Genomic DNA, 15,303 nt, shown 5'->3' on the forward strand with positions numbered 1-15,303 from the left:
CTCTTTCGCAGTTTCAATATTTTCACTGGCGATATTATCCTGCTCAGTAAGTGCGGACGTGACAAACTCGGCATGGCAACAATTTGCAACGTCGTCTCCTTCTTTATCTCGAGTTCCTTTTATCGCTTACTCTCATTACATTGGAGGTCATAACCACACGATGCAGTAATTCAATATTGGCGCTTGACAGCGGTTACTGTTACTATGTATAGAGGAAGCTTTGACGCGCCCACTGATGCGACAAATCTGAACTTCAATTAAAATAAAAATTCAATTCGCAAAAAGTTTATTTTTTCTGTAGATGAGTTTAATTTGCTAATTAAAATTAACTATTAATTTGCTTCCTATTTTAAGGTATAAAAAAGGAAATACGATAAGCTAACAAATTTTATTTGCGAATATCATAATTTCAGATTTAATCTCAACAGCGTTTTGCAATTAATATTCATCTCTGCCATCTCGGCAGATAAACTTTTTATCCATTAGCCGCGCACATGCGTCAAAACCTGATTCTCCGCAGATCTGTCGCCCTCTTTTTGAATAAAAAGGCATCCTGCCGATAAAAAGTAAGGTCGACAACACTGTCTCATTAATTAATTAATTAGTCTCTTGGCGCAAAATGGAGTGGAACCTCTGTCGTTGAACCCTTTCAATCATCGTCAGCCGCAATAAGATGCTGTTGGTGGGCCGCCGAGAAAAAGGACGATAGCCAGACCGGACCGCACCCATGTCACCGGTCTCTGCTCGCCATTCTTGCGAGAAAAACGGTCGGCAACTTTTCTTATGTGCGCACTCACACACACACACACGCTCACTTTGATGGATACACGTATATAATATACGAGTGGTGCGTATGAGCAGGCAGTTGTGCACTTTTATTTTGCATTATGCTGTTGCGAAAGCGTGACTTGATGAAAGTTAAATCGGGCAATTTGTCATCGATTCAGCCGGGCGAACAGCGACGTGTCACCTTGTCTCCAACTGATCATTTATCTGTCTCGCAGTCGGCGAGCTGCAGTGAATGTACGAGTTTTTACTCGAGAAGCAGATTAAATGAATAAATATGTACTTGTTTCGAAGGAATTAAATTATACAGTTATGCAACCTGCAGGACAGTGCAATGGAGCGGGTTTGCCTAACTGCAAGTTTGAACTAACGATTAGATTAGACTTCAACTGTGTAAATTGTGAGCTATGCTCATTGTCAGCTCGGCTGGACAGCTGAATATATTATTATTTTCTACTCCTTGAAACAGTTAAAGAATGTGACATGATATTATGCTCTCTGTCTAATAATCGCAGATATTTGTTTTGAGATAAGGGTTGAAGAAAGAAGATGTGTATACGAGTTGTTCGAATTATGTATGTGTGTGGCAATGAAAGTTTTATGACGTATGTATTAAATTCGCACCTTTATTATCTCTTATATTATTATGTTTTGTTGTTGTTGTCGAGTTGCAATCTAATCATACATTTTGTTACGACCATGTGACGCCAACTGGTTTTGATTATAATACATATAGGCTCTTGCCATTTTTTTGCTCATTATTAAAATTATTAAACCTCAAAGTTTTACATTACAAATTGTTGCTGTGCATTCTTCATTTTATTTACAACGAAAATAAAAAAATCATAAGAAAGGGTTTAAACATAAGTTTTTCCTATTAAAATCAGACGAGAATCTGGTTAACAATATTAAAGCAATGAAATTAAAATTTACCAACTTAATTTAGGCTTCTAAGTTTTAGTGGTTTTACTCAAACAAGCTTGCAATCTTTATAAATTAAATACTCATCGGGACTAATTGGGGCCACGCCTTTCACTCATAATTCATGATCACTAAATTACACAGATGGCAGTTATAAAAATTCAAACATGGAACGGTTGTCTCTCTGCAGACCTCTAAGTGTTGCCCAATCGAACTGAACAGCGTGATGAATTTCTCACAAGTAAATGAAGAATATGGAGCCAACCAGAGCGCTGTACAACTTGAATGGCGTCCATTATAGTCAGTTTGGCTCTGAATATTTGATGTTTAGTCTTCAGTGAAGTGTTTGAACTTATTCTTCTGAAACAGAGTTTAATTATACATATTAAATTCAATTGCAGGGAATAAAAAAGGCGATTGAGGAAAACACACATTATTTTAGATTTTTGAAGAGTATTTTGACTTCTGTTATATATTCTAATGGAGGTAGATGCACTCAAGTTCCAGTCGAAATTAAATGCAGTATCTCAATGTTTAAATTTCTGCGTCACTACTGAGAGGCCATTGAACTTAAAGAAGTATGAATAATTTTTCAATTTGCAGCTATCCTCAACCTTCAAAAATTAAAAACTAAAGCGCTGCATTTAATATCAAACTGGAAATATTATTTTGATATTTTATATCGTGGCCATAATTTAGATTTTTTGAAATTTTTTGTAAAATGTGCGTTGCTGCTGCAAAAAAGCTACTTTCATAGAATCTGTTTTGGCTCAGTGGCTCAATGAGTGTATCGTTATTTGTCGTTCTGGGGGCGTAATTTAATTAGCTTTATCATTATATATTATGCATTAACATGCAAATTGAAACTGTTAACATGCGCCTCTGTGCGCAGTTTATTATTAATTTATTTTCAATAATTGCACTTTGCAATATTTTAATTGTTTTTTGCTCTGGTGTATGATATTAAGTTATGTTACTCTCAGTCAGTTCAACCCGATAATTTTCATATCAATGCAGTCGACGATCGTTGCAAAGTCAAACCATCAATGTGGCCCTCGGCAACCATAAATCAAAGTGTCGCCACCACTGCTCTGCTTACTGGTTTTTGCAATCGGCGAATCACATCTCAATTTAGGGAGTAGACGAAAAGTGCACTCGCGGACGATAAAATCGGTCGCGCCCTTGCGGCAATTGAACCGCGGCCGGATTTGGATGTGCCGCCGCAGACTGGTCTCGGAGCGAGTGTACAGAAAGAACACTCGCGTATACTTATTGTTCATGCCGCCAGTTCACAGCCTCTTTGCAATTCGCGATCCACCATTCAATTATTCCGCTTTCTTGCACGCTGGAGCCTCGCTCTATGGAATATCCATATTTATCGCGCAGCTTCATCTCGGCCCGCGATAAATAATGGCATTATTATTCGAGGCCGGACGCTGTATAAACGAGTGTGTCTGCATTATAATTTGTAAGATGGCTTCAAGACAAAGTTGCAGCGTGAGGGGAGAATCCAGCCGTGCCTAAACACGCAATCCTTGCCAAAGGGCAGTGCAAAGATTTTATAATAAGAAGAAAAGGGTTTAGCCGATGGAGATAAAAAAATGGAATTAATTACCGACATGAAGTTTATTATTTTGACTAGTTGCATATGTTTAAAATGACTTAGCAAAGACACGAGGTGCAAAAAGTTTTACAGTTGGCAATAACCAGCGGGGGCCAGATTCGTGCGACGCGCAGTAATGGCGTCCGGTGGAGTATGGCGCAAAAAACGTTCACGTTAAAATGCGCAAAAAGAACCGAGTTTTCATCAATACTGTGACATAATTTGCATTACTTGTATTAATTGTGTCTTTTGGATCGTAAAAACAAACTCTTGACACTCGTACGGCAATCCAAAGAGAGCTTTTTGCTTCCCACATTCAGACGCCATCTTGGATCTGCGCAGTACGAACCAATTTTATCGCACATCTTGCCCCCGCTGGCAATAACAATTTTAATTTTTGCTCCTATAATTCCCATAGAAAAAGAAATAAGGAAACTTGAATAATTTGCAAAAAAAATAATAGTGTGCTGTACAGTCCAAAACAAAATGTATCCCATTTCTATAAAATAAATGACCCCGTAAGGTTTTTTCCCATTTTACAAGTAAGTTTATTTAATTAAAAATGTTGTAAAATTACAAAGAAGTCGATCAGTAAATTACTAGCCAAGAGCGTACACACTGGAAAATATGAAAGGGAATGATGGGTGGATCTCAATAATTAACAAATTGTGTGTGTATTTGAATCAATATTGAAAGCAGTCAATTTGCGTTCACCAGACGGTGAGGCAATGTTAAAATTTTTGCAACGTTAATAAAGATTATCTTTCTCTTCAAATTAAAGACTTTTAACACCCTTTTTGATTAAAAATCAAACCAAATTAAACTACTGTAATATATTTGTTCTATTTATTTTAATGAATAACGTATGTCTGTATTCTAATTGTTAAGACATTGAAGGAGTTTGTATGATGATTTATTTATAAACCGTTCTGTTGCAAAACTTAAATTGCAAATTCTTTTCTGTTGCATTCATGTATGAAGTGGAGTCTCTTTTGTCGCGTTAGCAACACACATATGTCTTTTTGTAGCACTTCCCCAGCCGCCATGAGCTCGGCGTCTGCTTTATTCGGTTCACCACCAAGTACACAGACAAATTGCACGTGCAAAGAATCCAAGGTCACGCCGGGTAAATAGACCCAAATGCAGGGAGGCAGCGTCTCGTTTATCTGTCACTCACTCACTCGGCGCGTTTCATGGGAACAGACGGGCAAAAGAGAAAAAAGCGGCTCATCTCGCCGAAAAGACGGGCCATTCTCCATCTTAATTGCACGAGATTATTAGCTTGTAATTTGTAATTTAACGCGCGATAGTAAAGAGAGAGACTCCGCCGGCGCAATGGGAGATAACGAACCACACGAAACAGACGCACGCATCACAACGCTGGCACATTATATTATTTAGCCGGCTGTGTGCTTCTTTTTAATGTGATCGAGGTAATTTATTGCCAGTGGACCTGCAGACGCAGCTGCTGTGCCTTCATTTAAGCAAATTATGAGGCTCGTTTTTAAATATTGTGCAATGATCGGTTTTAATGTTTTCTGCGGAAGGTAGCATTAAATAAAAATCCCTTCGCCGGGGGAACAAAATCGTGTAGCAATTCTTATTTTAAAATTCGATACGTACCCATCCATTAAACCGACCTCTAAACTTTCACGAAGGACAAAAAAAATGGAATAAGTCAGCACACGTGAACATAATGGCAATAATAATACAGGACAATAAATAAGGCACTTGTTTCCTAGAGTGACGTGAAAAAAGAATACAAAGTAATTACAGGCTGCTGCACCGCACAAATGAACTCGAGAACAATCTGTGCAGCCTTCATTAGGCTAATTGCGCATTATCTCGCGCGCTCCAACAAGAGGAGGCGAATAAGAAAGGTGCAATTTGAATTCAGGGCGTTGCCTGGTGAGTTATGATTTTTTAATCGCGCGCTGCACACTGCGTCGATCCGCAGCAGCGAAAATATGACGTATGGCAGCCTTTTTTGGTCGCACTCGCATATCAAGCAGCGCTGTTTGTCCCGGCCGCACACAAAGCCTGCCTTTATTTCATCTATAAATGCGTGCATTTAATTTAAGCCCGTCTTCTCGCTCGGCAAAGCTATGAATGAGGGTCGCCAATTATTGCTTATTTCCCATAAAGATCCAGAGGCAGCAAGACAACAAAAAAGTCGAGAAAATATCGCTTAATCCTTGAAGACAGAGCAACTGGTTGTTTAAATCTCGCAAGAAGCTCACAGAGAGGAATTTCAAAGGCTTCTTCATTTATTCACCGCGTAAAAATATATTTTTTTCAATGCAGAAAATTTTCACTTGAAACTTGACAAAGTGGTTCATAAATTTAAACACAACACTCAGTTTCTCTTGTGTGGAATCACTTAATTCTGTGAGTTTCTCACAAGTAGTGTTTCTTGGCTCAACTAAACCAGCAGGTTCACAAATTCGTCGAGTTGAGCGGGACGAGCCAGCACCGAGGTGATGCAATTTATCGCCGCGCCGAATGCAATTATGCTCAATTATTGCATGAACGCCTGGCTTGCCCGCTTGTAGCAGAAAGTAATTATTTACAACTTGTTTGTTTCTTTTGTAATATTGCAGCTAGTGAGCGAGCGAGAGAGCGCAGATGGAAGAGGCGGTCGAATTCAAACTAATCATTTTAAACGCCAATTTAGCATTATTTATGTTTTAATCAGAACCCGCGTTCAAGCACGACCACCTTTATATTGTTTATGGGCTGCAACCTTCACGTTTTTCACGAGGAGCATTGAAAGCAATTTTCAATCATCTTAGTGTTTTCCCCGTTGTGAGATGAAATTACACTTGTAAAACACACAATCTTGCGTGTTTTATGAGAACAGAACTAATTTCAAATGAGTCATACCAAAACTGTGAAAATACAGAAACGATCTCTCGAGGCGCAGACACTATTTTTATATTTAAATTCATATTTAGGGAGCTTTTAAACTTAAAAATTTTATAAAACGATGAAAAATGTTATCACTGTTTAATGATTGGATTGACAATTTTCAAGAATCAGTTGTTCGAACAAGAGATGGATCAGAAATGTGGAATCAATCGATACAACGCAGTTCGCGAGTTACGGAGCTCCTTAATATGGGAAATCATTCAAAATTGAATTTCGACACCAGTTTTTATTCAATCATGATAATATTTTCAAGATTGACAAGTTGTATCGATCGATGGCGGTTAATTTTTTATTTTCTTGAAAAATATACCTTTTAGATTTTAAACGTTAGACAGGAAATTTGCAAATAATAATAATAATCCATTAACTGAACTATATTATCTTGTTTTAAAAATTTCTAAGCTGACTACCAGATCCTAAAGCTTTCATTTCAATAATTTGAGATAATTAATTTTAACCTTTAAATTAGCTTAATTTTTTCGGCAGTAAAAACATAATGCAAGAAAGATTTGGTGTAAATGTAAAAAAAAGGAATATCATCAGATTTCAGAGTATAATCAGTTTTTTTATCTACGATTACGATTAACCATTAAAAATTTACGTAGCCTGGAACTAATCCTTGGGGAAGTTTTATTATATTTTCGGTTCACATCAGGAAAGGCTACATGAATTCAATAGTTTCGCCAAAAACTGAAAGACCCGGAAACATCAAAGTTTAAGAGTATTCTTGTTCAACCAGAAAGACGACCCTGATTACGAAAATAAAGAAGATGATGCACTGACCGACAAGACTTTAAGCAAAAAAAAAAATATATATTTGATCATATACGGTGTCCAATCGAAGCGTAAAACTTAATTTTTTATACAGAGAACAGTTCGTAATGGATGTTGCATCTCTTATTCGAAGGATTAAGTTTCCTTAACTTGTTTATATCTAGATTTTTCTGTACAAAGATGATCAAATTGCGTCTGGGAGCAACTTTAAACAAGTAAAAAATAATTTATCCTTGTTTTTCACTGATTTTAACGCGACACAGCATTCCGCACTTGTGCGCGAAGGTGTCCGTTTTCGCGGCTCATTAATTTGCACGAGGGACAAATAAAATTAATAAAGATGAGCGTCTGTGTAAAAGTCCGGAAACGGCTTTTTGCAGTCACACGCATTTGAGCGAACACTCAAGCAAAGCTCATTTATCACGGCGGTGACACCAAGTGAATAATATGATGCAATTCGTAATATAGCGGGGCGCGAGCATCAAAATTGATACGCGGACAAGACGCGTCGCGATGTTGTGAAATTTAATTGACTTCAAAGCAGAGCGAACATAACAATGTCAAGCAGAAATCGAGCACAAGAGTGCTGCAGCCATATTTGGTTGACACGTCGATGAGATAAACACGCTCGCTGCCTTTCAGACACGTCTCGTTTGCTGCAAAATGAGAAAACTCAATTCCATTATATGTAAATTTTAGCCCCTGGCTCGGAAAAGTACAAGTGCGACTGATGCACTTGATCAGAAATAATCTCCATATTTCAATTACTAATCGATGCATTTTCCAGCGTTTTCGCGTGCAGTCATTCGTGCAAACGAAGGTAGTTAGTAGGAAATTTCTTATTGTTAGTTTGGATGATTTTCCACTTTGTTCCGTGAAGTGCAATAAATAACATATTTTAATTATTTTGAATTGCTTGCAAATTTGTTAACCGTTAATTTATTTTTTTACAGATTCGGTGGGATATTTTTTCATTTAATTCGATTCATAATTGAAGCATAAATTTGCTGCAACAACTAGCCATTTTCAAAGTTTTAAATCTTTGGTTAAGCTTCAAATAAATTACAGGGGCAAAAATATTTTAACAAATTAAAATTAACCCATAGTTCTCATTGTCAGTGAGTGATCATAAAGCTTTCAAAGTGTGCTTCTTGGAACCCCACGAACAAATCCCTAAACCTATTTTTAAATGCATATAGCGCACTATGGGGGCAAACTGTTTCTTCGCTCGCACATCTGCTCACGCGTTGCTCACTGAGAGCTTTGAAGATTTTTCTATCTTTAAATAATTGCTTTGTGTGAGTGTAGTTAGTACGTCACACTAAATTTACAATGTTCATGCATACAGTCATGTGCACAGCACGATTGCACGAGTGTAGTTAAGCTAATTAAATATGGACTGCCTTTCACAGCCACGTGTGCAATGAAATTATTTTGCAGACGCTTCGTCACTCGATATCGTCCTGGTGGCGTAAAAATCGCGCATGTGTTCTTGGTGTACCCGTAAAAAGCGCGCACGTGTTCTTGGTGTAACCGTAAAAAGCGCGCATGTATTCTTGGTGTACCCGTAAAATTTGCGCATAGCTCCAAATCTCAATTTTACAGGAGAGAGAAAAAACTGTTTCCCCACTACAATGCATGGAGCACATCGAAGCTGTTGCTGTATTTGAATGCTGTTATTAGATGCAAAAATGGTGGCTTACAATTTTTATCAAAAATTCACGAAGCAAAGCCCAAGTTCCCACTTTTCAAATAGGCTTTCTTCCGAGACCTGCATGTTTTAATAAGAAATTTCATGATTTTTCTTCAAACCTAGTGCCTAATTATATACTTTCCAACATTAGCTTGTACTTTAATCATGAGCGATTAATTTTTAGTTTTCGGAGATTTTGCATTTCAAAAAAACATGACATTTTTTAGGTCAAATGTCGTTGTCATTAAAATAGATTTTTTAATCTGAACTCAAATTTGAGAATGAATATGTCGACATTTTTAATTTTTTTCATATCCATTTTGTAGAGCACAAAAATTTAAGTTAAAAACGTAAAAATTTAGAATGGCATTTTGTATCATTTTTTTTTATTAAAAAATGAGAACTTCGAAAAAACTTGTTTTTCGAGGTTAGTAAAAAACGATGATCGACCAAATCTCGACTTCTAATCATCCGAATTTCAAAAACCACATACCGTTAGACTCGTCTTGACATCCCTAAGTGCAATAAAGTGGTATGATTCCTACCAACCCCCAACCCCCATTTAACCCCCTTAATAACGTGAAATTTAGCATTTTTTCGGCCTTTTCAACACCTTAGCACAACGTTGACGAGTAATTGTCTTCTTCAAACCAATTTAGTTACTTAGTTCACTTCAATACGAGTCAAACGATACTTAATTTTTGAAAATAGGACCACTACAACCTGATATTTGGGTGGCACAAAGACGCGGATGCATTAAAATGCTCGATGAGCACCAAATCTCGAACTAAACACAAAAAGGTGGTCCTATTTACAAAAATTAAGTACCGTTTGACTCGTATTGAAGTGAACTAAGTAACTAAATTGATTTGAAGAAGACAATTACAAGTCAACGTCGTGCTAAGGTGTTGAAACGGACGAATAATGCTAAATTTCAGGTAATTAAGGGGTTAAAAGGGGGTTGGGGGTTGGTGGGTACTATACCCCTTTAGTGCACTTGGGGACGTTAAAACAAGTCTAACGGTATTCGGTTTTTTTCAAAATCGGATGATTGCAAGTCGAGATTTCATCGATCATCGATTTTTAGCAACCTCAGAAAACAAGATTTTTCGAAATTTTCATTTTTTATTAAAAAAATGAGGAAAAACGCCATTCCAAATTTTGTCGTTTGCAGCTTAATTTTTTGTGCTCTACAAAATGGCTATGAAAAAAATAAAAAATTTCAATATATTCATTTTCAAATTTGAGTTTAAAATCCAAAAGTTAATTTTTATGACCTGATCTTTGACCTACCACTTTGAGGTAAACATAAAAGCTGTTAGCCATGTTGAAACGAGTTAAACGTTTATTAAATTTTTGTTATAGTACACCCCTGAGCAAAAAGCTTTGAAGTATGCTCAAATAATTCCCAAGATTGTGACCTTTGAACATCCGCGTTGAGTTTTTGGATTGATTATACCCCCAAATCTCAGGTTCGAACCAACAGAATTAAAAAATAACCACCGCTAAATTCCAACAGTGGTTAGTTTTTTCAATTCTAATGGTTAAAACCCGAGATTTGGAGTTGCAAAACTATCTCAGTTTTGTCATCATGCGCGTGTATGTGGGCATTCTGCAAGAAGTAGTTTTCCTTTCTTTGTTTCTCATCATCCTTACAAGCTGCTCTAACAGAAGTATTGGTATTGCATTTTATTTTACTAGTTTTCATGTATTATACCTTTAACATACTTCATTCACATTACCAACGAAATTATAAACAAAATGAATCTTATGAGAGGTGCATGAGAGGTATGCATGTTTACGCGGCTGCCGGCTACTATCCTTACTTATTGGCGTTGTCACTAGATGATGTTCCTGCTGTCAGAGGAGCATAATATTTGGAGGGCATGTAATAGGCGCCAAAAATTTAAAATTTAAAAAAAAATGTGTTTGGTAACCCACTGTTACTTACGCACTTTTTCAGATGCGCAACTTTACACATGCGCGCTTTTTACGGGTACACCAAAAACACATACGCGCTTTTTACGGGTACACCAAGAACACATGCGCGATTTTTACGGCACCAAGACGATATGCTTTATACAGTTACTTTGCAGATCGCACAAGAGATGGATTAGAAATGTGGAATCAATCGATTGCCACTTCAAGGAAGGGCCGTGAAATCGATTACTTGATGCTTTGATGGCAAAGGAAACCTAATGGAACGGCTTATACGTATTCTCTGTGTTTGCGTCGTTAAATTAAATATGCATAAATTTCCCATTCGTTGACGCAACGGCCGCGCGCTCGGTGCTCAAGCCAACAGTGTTTTGAATGAATATATGAACATTATCTAGCACAATATCCTCTCGCGATATGGTCATCGCGTGGAGACCTTTGCCATTGTGCGCGCATTGGAAATTTGTTATTCCTTTTATAAAGGCAAGAAAGGTGTGTTTATTATGGCACCTCGTATAAAGGTGGCTTGATTATGATGATCACCTTGGATTTGCAAATAATGTTACTGCATGCGTACATGCGTGCATATAACTATATTGTGTAAATGAAACTGACTTTGAAGCATTTAGCTGAATGGATGTGAATAAATTAAACTGCAACACATGTCATGAAATATTGCCAAACCTATGCATAAAGCAATTCATTGCATAATTCAAGACTGGGGACATTTCTAACAATATGACTATAAATTCAAATGCTTCAGTGTTTTGATACAGAGCAGCAACGGAACATTATATTATAATTGTTGTGCGCTCGAAGATTTCTGGCGCCTCAAGAAATTCTACGATGCCAATAAATTTATTATGTTTATTGTAAGGCAATAATAATTACTACCCTGTTATTTTATTTTTTTAAAGAGGAATGATACTGGAAAAGCCTGGAAAATGCTTGTTGCCAATGCATAAACTTGTCCCTTAGGATTCAGTTAAAGCCTAAATTGACCTAAGAAGCACTGTAATTTTTTGAGAAATTTGGCTGGAAAGTTACCGTGCTTTTCAAATGGTAATGGCTGTCTCCTTACTTGAAATCCAATTTAATTTCAAAACCAAGAGTTTCCCCAATAAGTGGCATACACAATTGGACAGATCTCGACGAGAGGAATCGAAATATGCCAAGAAAATATGTTCAAGCACTGTAAATTTTGGAGAAAATTGGCGAAATTTGAATTTTTACTGTAGGAAGGTCCATTTTTTATTATTGCAAATTGTTGAAAAAATTGTTAATCGATCAATTGTTTATGGCATCCAACAATTTAAATATTTTTAATTGTTGTCCAGTATCATTCCACTTTAATAGTATTAGTTATTGCAAATGAATAGGATAAATCGGGCGCAAATAATTCTTATTATGTATTACCATGTCATAAATCATTGCAGTTAATCAAATAAGCAGATAACAGCACATGACCATAAATATTCTAAGGAGATTTCTATTCCTCTCCTCGAGATCTTCAATGGTGTATGCCTCTCTTAGGGTAATCTCTTTTTTAGAACCTCTGCTCATTGTCAGCTATGAGTTCACCTCAATGACATGCATGGGGCACGAGTGACAGCGTAGGAACTTGGGCCCAATCTTTTTGATTCCCCTCACCGAGATCTTGATTCAAAATTTAAACGCCAGACAATTGTGTCCCAAAAACTGCTGGAAAAGTGCGAAAACCAGCGATTGGCGTCTCCGTTGAGCTATTTGAGCATTACCTGTCTCTAATTTAACCACCTTTTGACATCTTTGGCATTGGGCATCCCAGAAATGGTTAAATAACTTTTATTGTGATGATTGAAAGAAAGTCTTAACTTTAAGCGAGCCAACGGACTGATATCGAAAAATTTCTGTCGTCCAAATAAACTCTTTGTTGTGAAATAAAAAAGATTTCAGGTAGAAAGAAAGTAAACACCATTTGAAAATCATGCCAACTTTATGTAAAAAATTTAAGCAAATTGTGTCCCACTGTTTTGCAGTAACAATCCTCTTTAAGCCACACACTGCTGCACTGCTCAACAGTTCTAATCAAATTTTAAGTGCGTAAATAAGCGAGATTAAATCACGCCGTTTTAAAGTAGGGCTATTTAAGGAGAAATTGAATAGCCTGATTGTCCCTAAGGGTCAATTTATGAACAACGGTTTTCGAGTTGACTCTTTGACTTTGTTTCAATTGCCAATTGACCCGTCTGTCAGCGCCAAGGTCGGTATCTCGCGAATCAGTGAGCAAAAAACGGGTTACGACTCGCGAGATACGCCTTGAGGGGCGTCCGTTGGGAAAGGAAAGCGCCGGTCACGCTGACTGAGAGTAAAAATGATGAAGTTAACGACCCACTCTGGTTTGGCGGTCGCGGATCCGGCGTCTGCCGTCACCGCGAGCTGCCAATTATCCTCCTGACCTAGAGCACTAGAAAAAAGTTGGGCTGGCCCGCCAGTGAGTGATTCAAACAGTTTCCTATCCAATTTATTAATTAAATGAGAGAGTATAGCCACCCAGATTTAAAGCATTTTGTAGTAGAAATATGGCACATATGTTCACAATCTTTGCGGCCGCAACGTGCAGCGGCAGCGCAGCAATAATTATTCCTGGTGCTCTTTACGACCTTCTTTTACATTATGGAAAAGCTGTATTTAATAATTTACGAGCCGCCGCAGCAAGGGATTATATTTTATGGCGCAGTTTCAAATCGCTTTTCTTCTTCTTCTGCGACTTCGCAAAGAAGTCTGTCAGTCCGCTCGTCTCCGAGAATACCCGCCGAGTGAAAATGAAATATGTAAAAATGGGCTCGTAAAAAATTGCAATTCCAACTTCCTGCTCTTTGGTGCGCGCTTCAAAGAATCGGAATGAATGCTTCTTATTTGCTTATTTTGCATAACAAGAAGGGCAAAAGTAAGCTGCAAAGGTGTACTGACTGAACAGAAACAAGAAATGTCAACTCTGAGAACAACATCGAATGAAATAAAAATTTTACTGTTTTTCCATTCTTCACCTATTTCAAGAAAGGTGACCCCCAGAGAGTGAACAACTCTCGAAAACTCACCTCCAATTAACATCCAATGGGCGAACGGGCCTCTTTGGAGGAAGCCAGCCACGAGAAAGGACCAGTTAAGTAGCTCGTGTGACTGCCCCGCACCGTGTTCTTTAAATTGAAACGCAAGACATTCGTCCCGAGATATTAATTCACGCCTGCTGGAAAGGTAAAACCAGTAAGTAGAGAGTCTGAAAGCTTTCACAACCTTCCCAAATCCGTCTCCTCATTGCAACTCAAGAGAGTCACATGTAGGCGCAAATCAGACCAAACTCGACCCCCGAACATCGCTCGGATTCTTTTATTGCTACGTGCACGCAAAGCACTGCGCTCAACAAAGCGAGCCAACGGCATGGTCAACAATAGATTCGAAATTATTCACTTACATGCAAAAGAGAGGGAAATTGTAATAGAGGTACTTGTGCAACAGCCGCCATTACGATTGTGTGCTCAAGATAGAACTTAATGGCAAACAATTTTCCGCATTTAGAGCAGAGCTGAACCTCCGCGGGCACAACTTCTTAATGAATTCACAGCCACAGCGTTGCACAAAATCAACCAACGTCTGCTAATTTTACGAGCGGCGGCGTGTAATTACATCCCGAGAAGGAGCAGACGAAATAAAACTGTGCGCGCAGCGTAAAAATAAACCGCTCGCAGACGTAATTGTTTCAAAATCGTAAAAAGATTTAACGACAATTGTGTTGCAGACGAGGCCAATTGTGTTCGTGTGTGCTCACTTAATAATCATAAATAAAAAGGGTACAATAATAGCAAGGTGCGAGAGAAAATTCACAGAAGAGTTAAAATGAAGTGCGAGCGAGGCGGAGGGGATTCGACTCGATCCGCAGCCAATGCCGCTCGAGCAGGGGAAATTATTTTATCAACCCGATAGATTATGATAAATAACACGCGCTGTTGAAATCACCGCAGTCTGGTCTCAGGAAAAATGCACGGTCGTCGTTGTCGCCAGCCATCGCCTGGTTTGCTCGCGGATGCCAGCGTTGATATGCAGAGGGTCGCGCGCAGATTATCGTCGTGCCATCGGTAGGCAATTTACACACCTCTGTGAACCGACTTTATAATAAAGTTTTCGCTTCACTCGTCGACTCGTGAAAACGGCCTCACACATAGCGATCGCGCTTCTTGCATCGAATAATAAGCAGGCCTGCCTGTCGGACGACACTTATGCTCGATTTTGCTCGTCAAAGTTGACATATTATTCATGTGAAAACAGCTCTCGCCAGTTTTAAAGAAGCAGTTGTGGAGAAATCGTGCCCAAATTACTCAATTCCCCTTGCGCAATCCTTTTTACCGTAATTTGCGGCCGCAACATTGTTAGTTTGGGATCTATCTGTTTGGTATTATTGCAATTGTGTACTTTACATTTTTTTTAATTTACTCTGTGATCATCTTCAATTTTTACAGGATCGATGAGCATTATTTAGTCAATGACCGACAAGAAAAATCGATTAATTTAATATAAAAATCAATATATTACTCGAAAGCATGCTCCAAACGTGATGGTTCTCGAGAGTATTATTTGCTTTCACAAAGCCGATAGTGAGTATGTATTGATATAAACATGTTTT

The 15,303-nt window shown here is 38.0% G+C and overlaps 1 long non-coding RNA gene across 2 annotated transcripts in view; it reads right to left on the minus strand.

Annotated features, from left to right (window-relative positions):
- Window positions 1-1,392: 1,392 nt before the first annotated feature.
- Window positions 1,393-15,303, minus strand: part of LOC135942704 (uncharacterized) — a 34,002-nt gene continuing 20,091 nt past the window's right edge. For both annotated transcript variants that reach the window (XR_010575121.1, XR_010575120.1), the window contains exon 3: window positions 1,393-2,067. This is a non-coding gene — a long non-coding RNA (uncharacterized LOC135942704). The remainder of the gene's footprint in view (window positions 2,068-15,303) is intronic.

This window comes from Cloeon dipterum, chromosome 4 (genome assembly GCF_949628265.1).
Source record: "Cloeon dipterum chromosome 4, ieCloDipt1.1, whole genome shotgun sequence".
In the NCBI taxonomy this organism is placed as follows: Eukaryota; Metazoa; Arthropoda; class Insecta; order Ephemeroptera; family Baetidae; genus Cloeon; species Cloeon dipterum.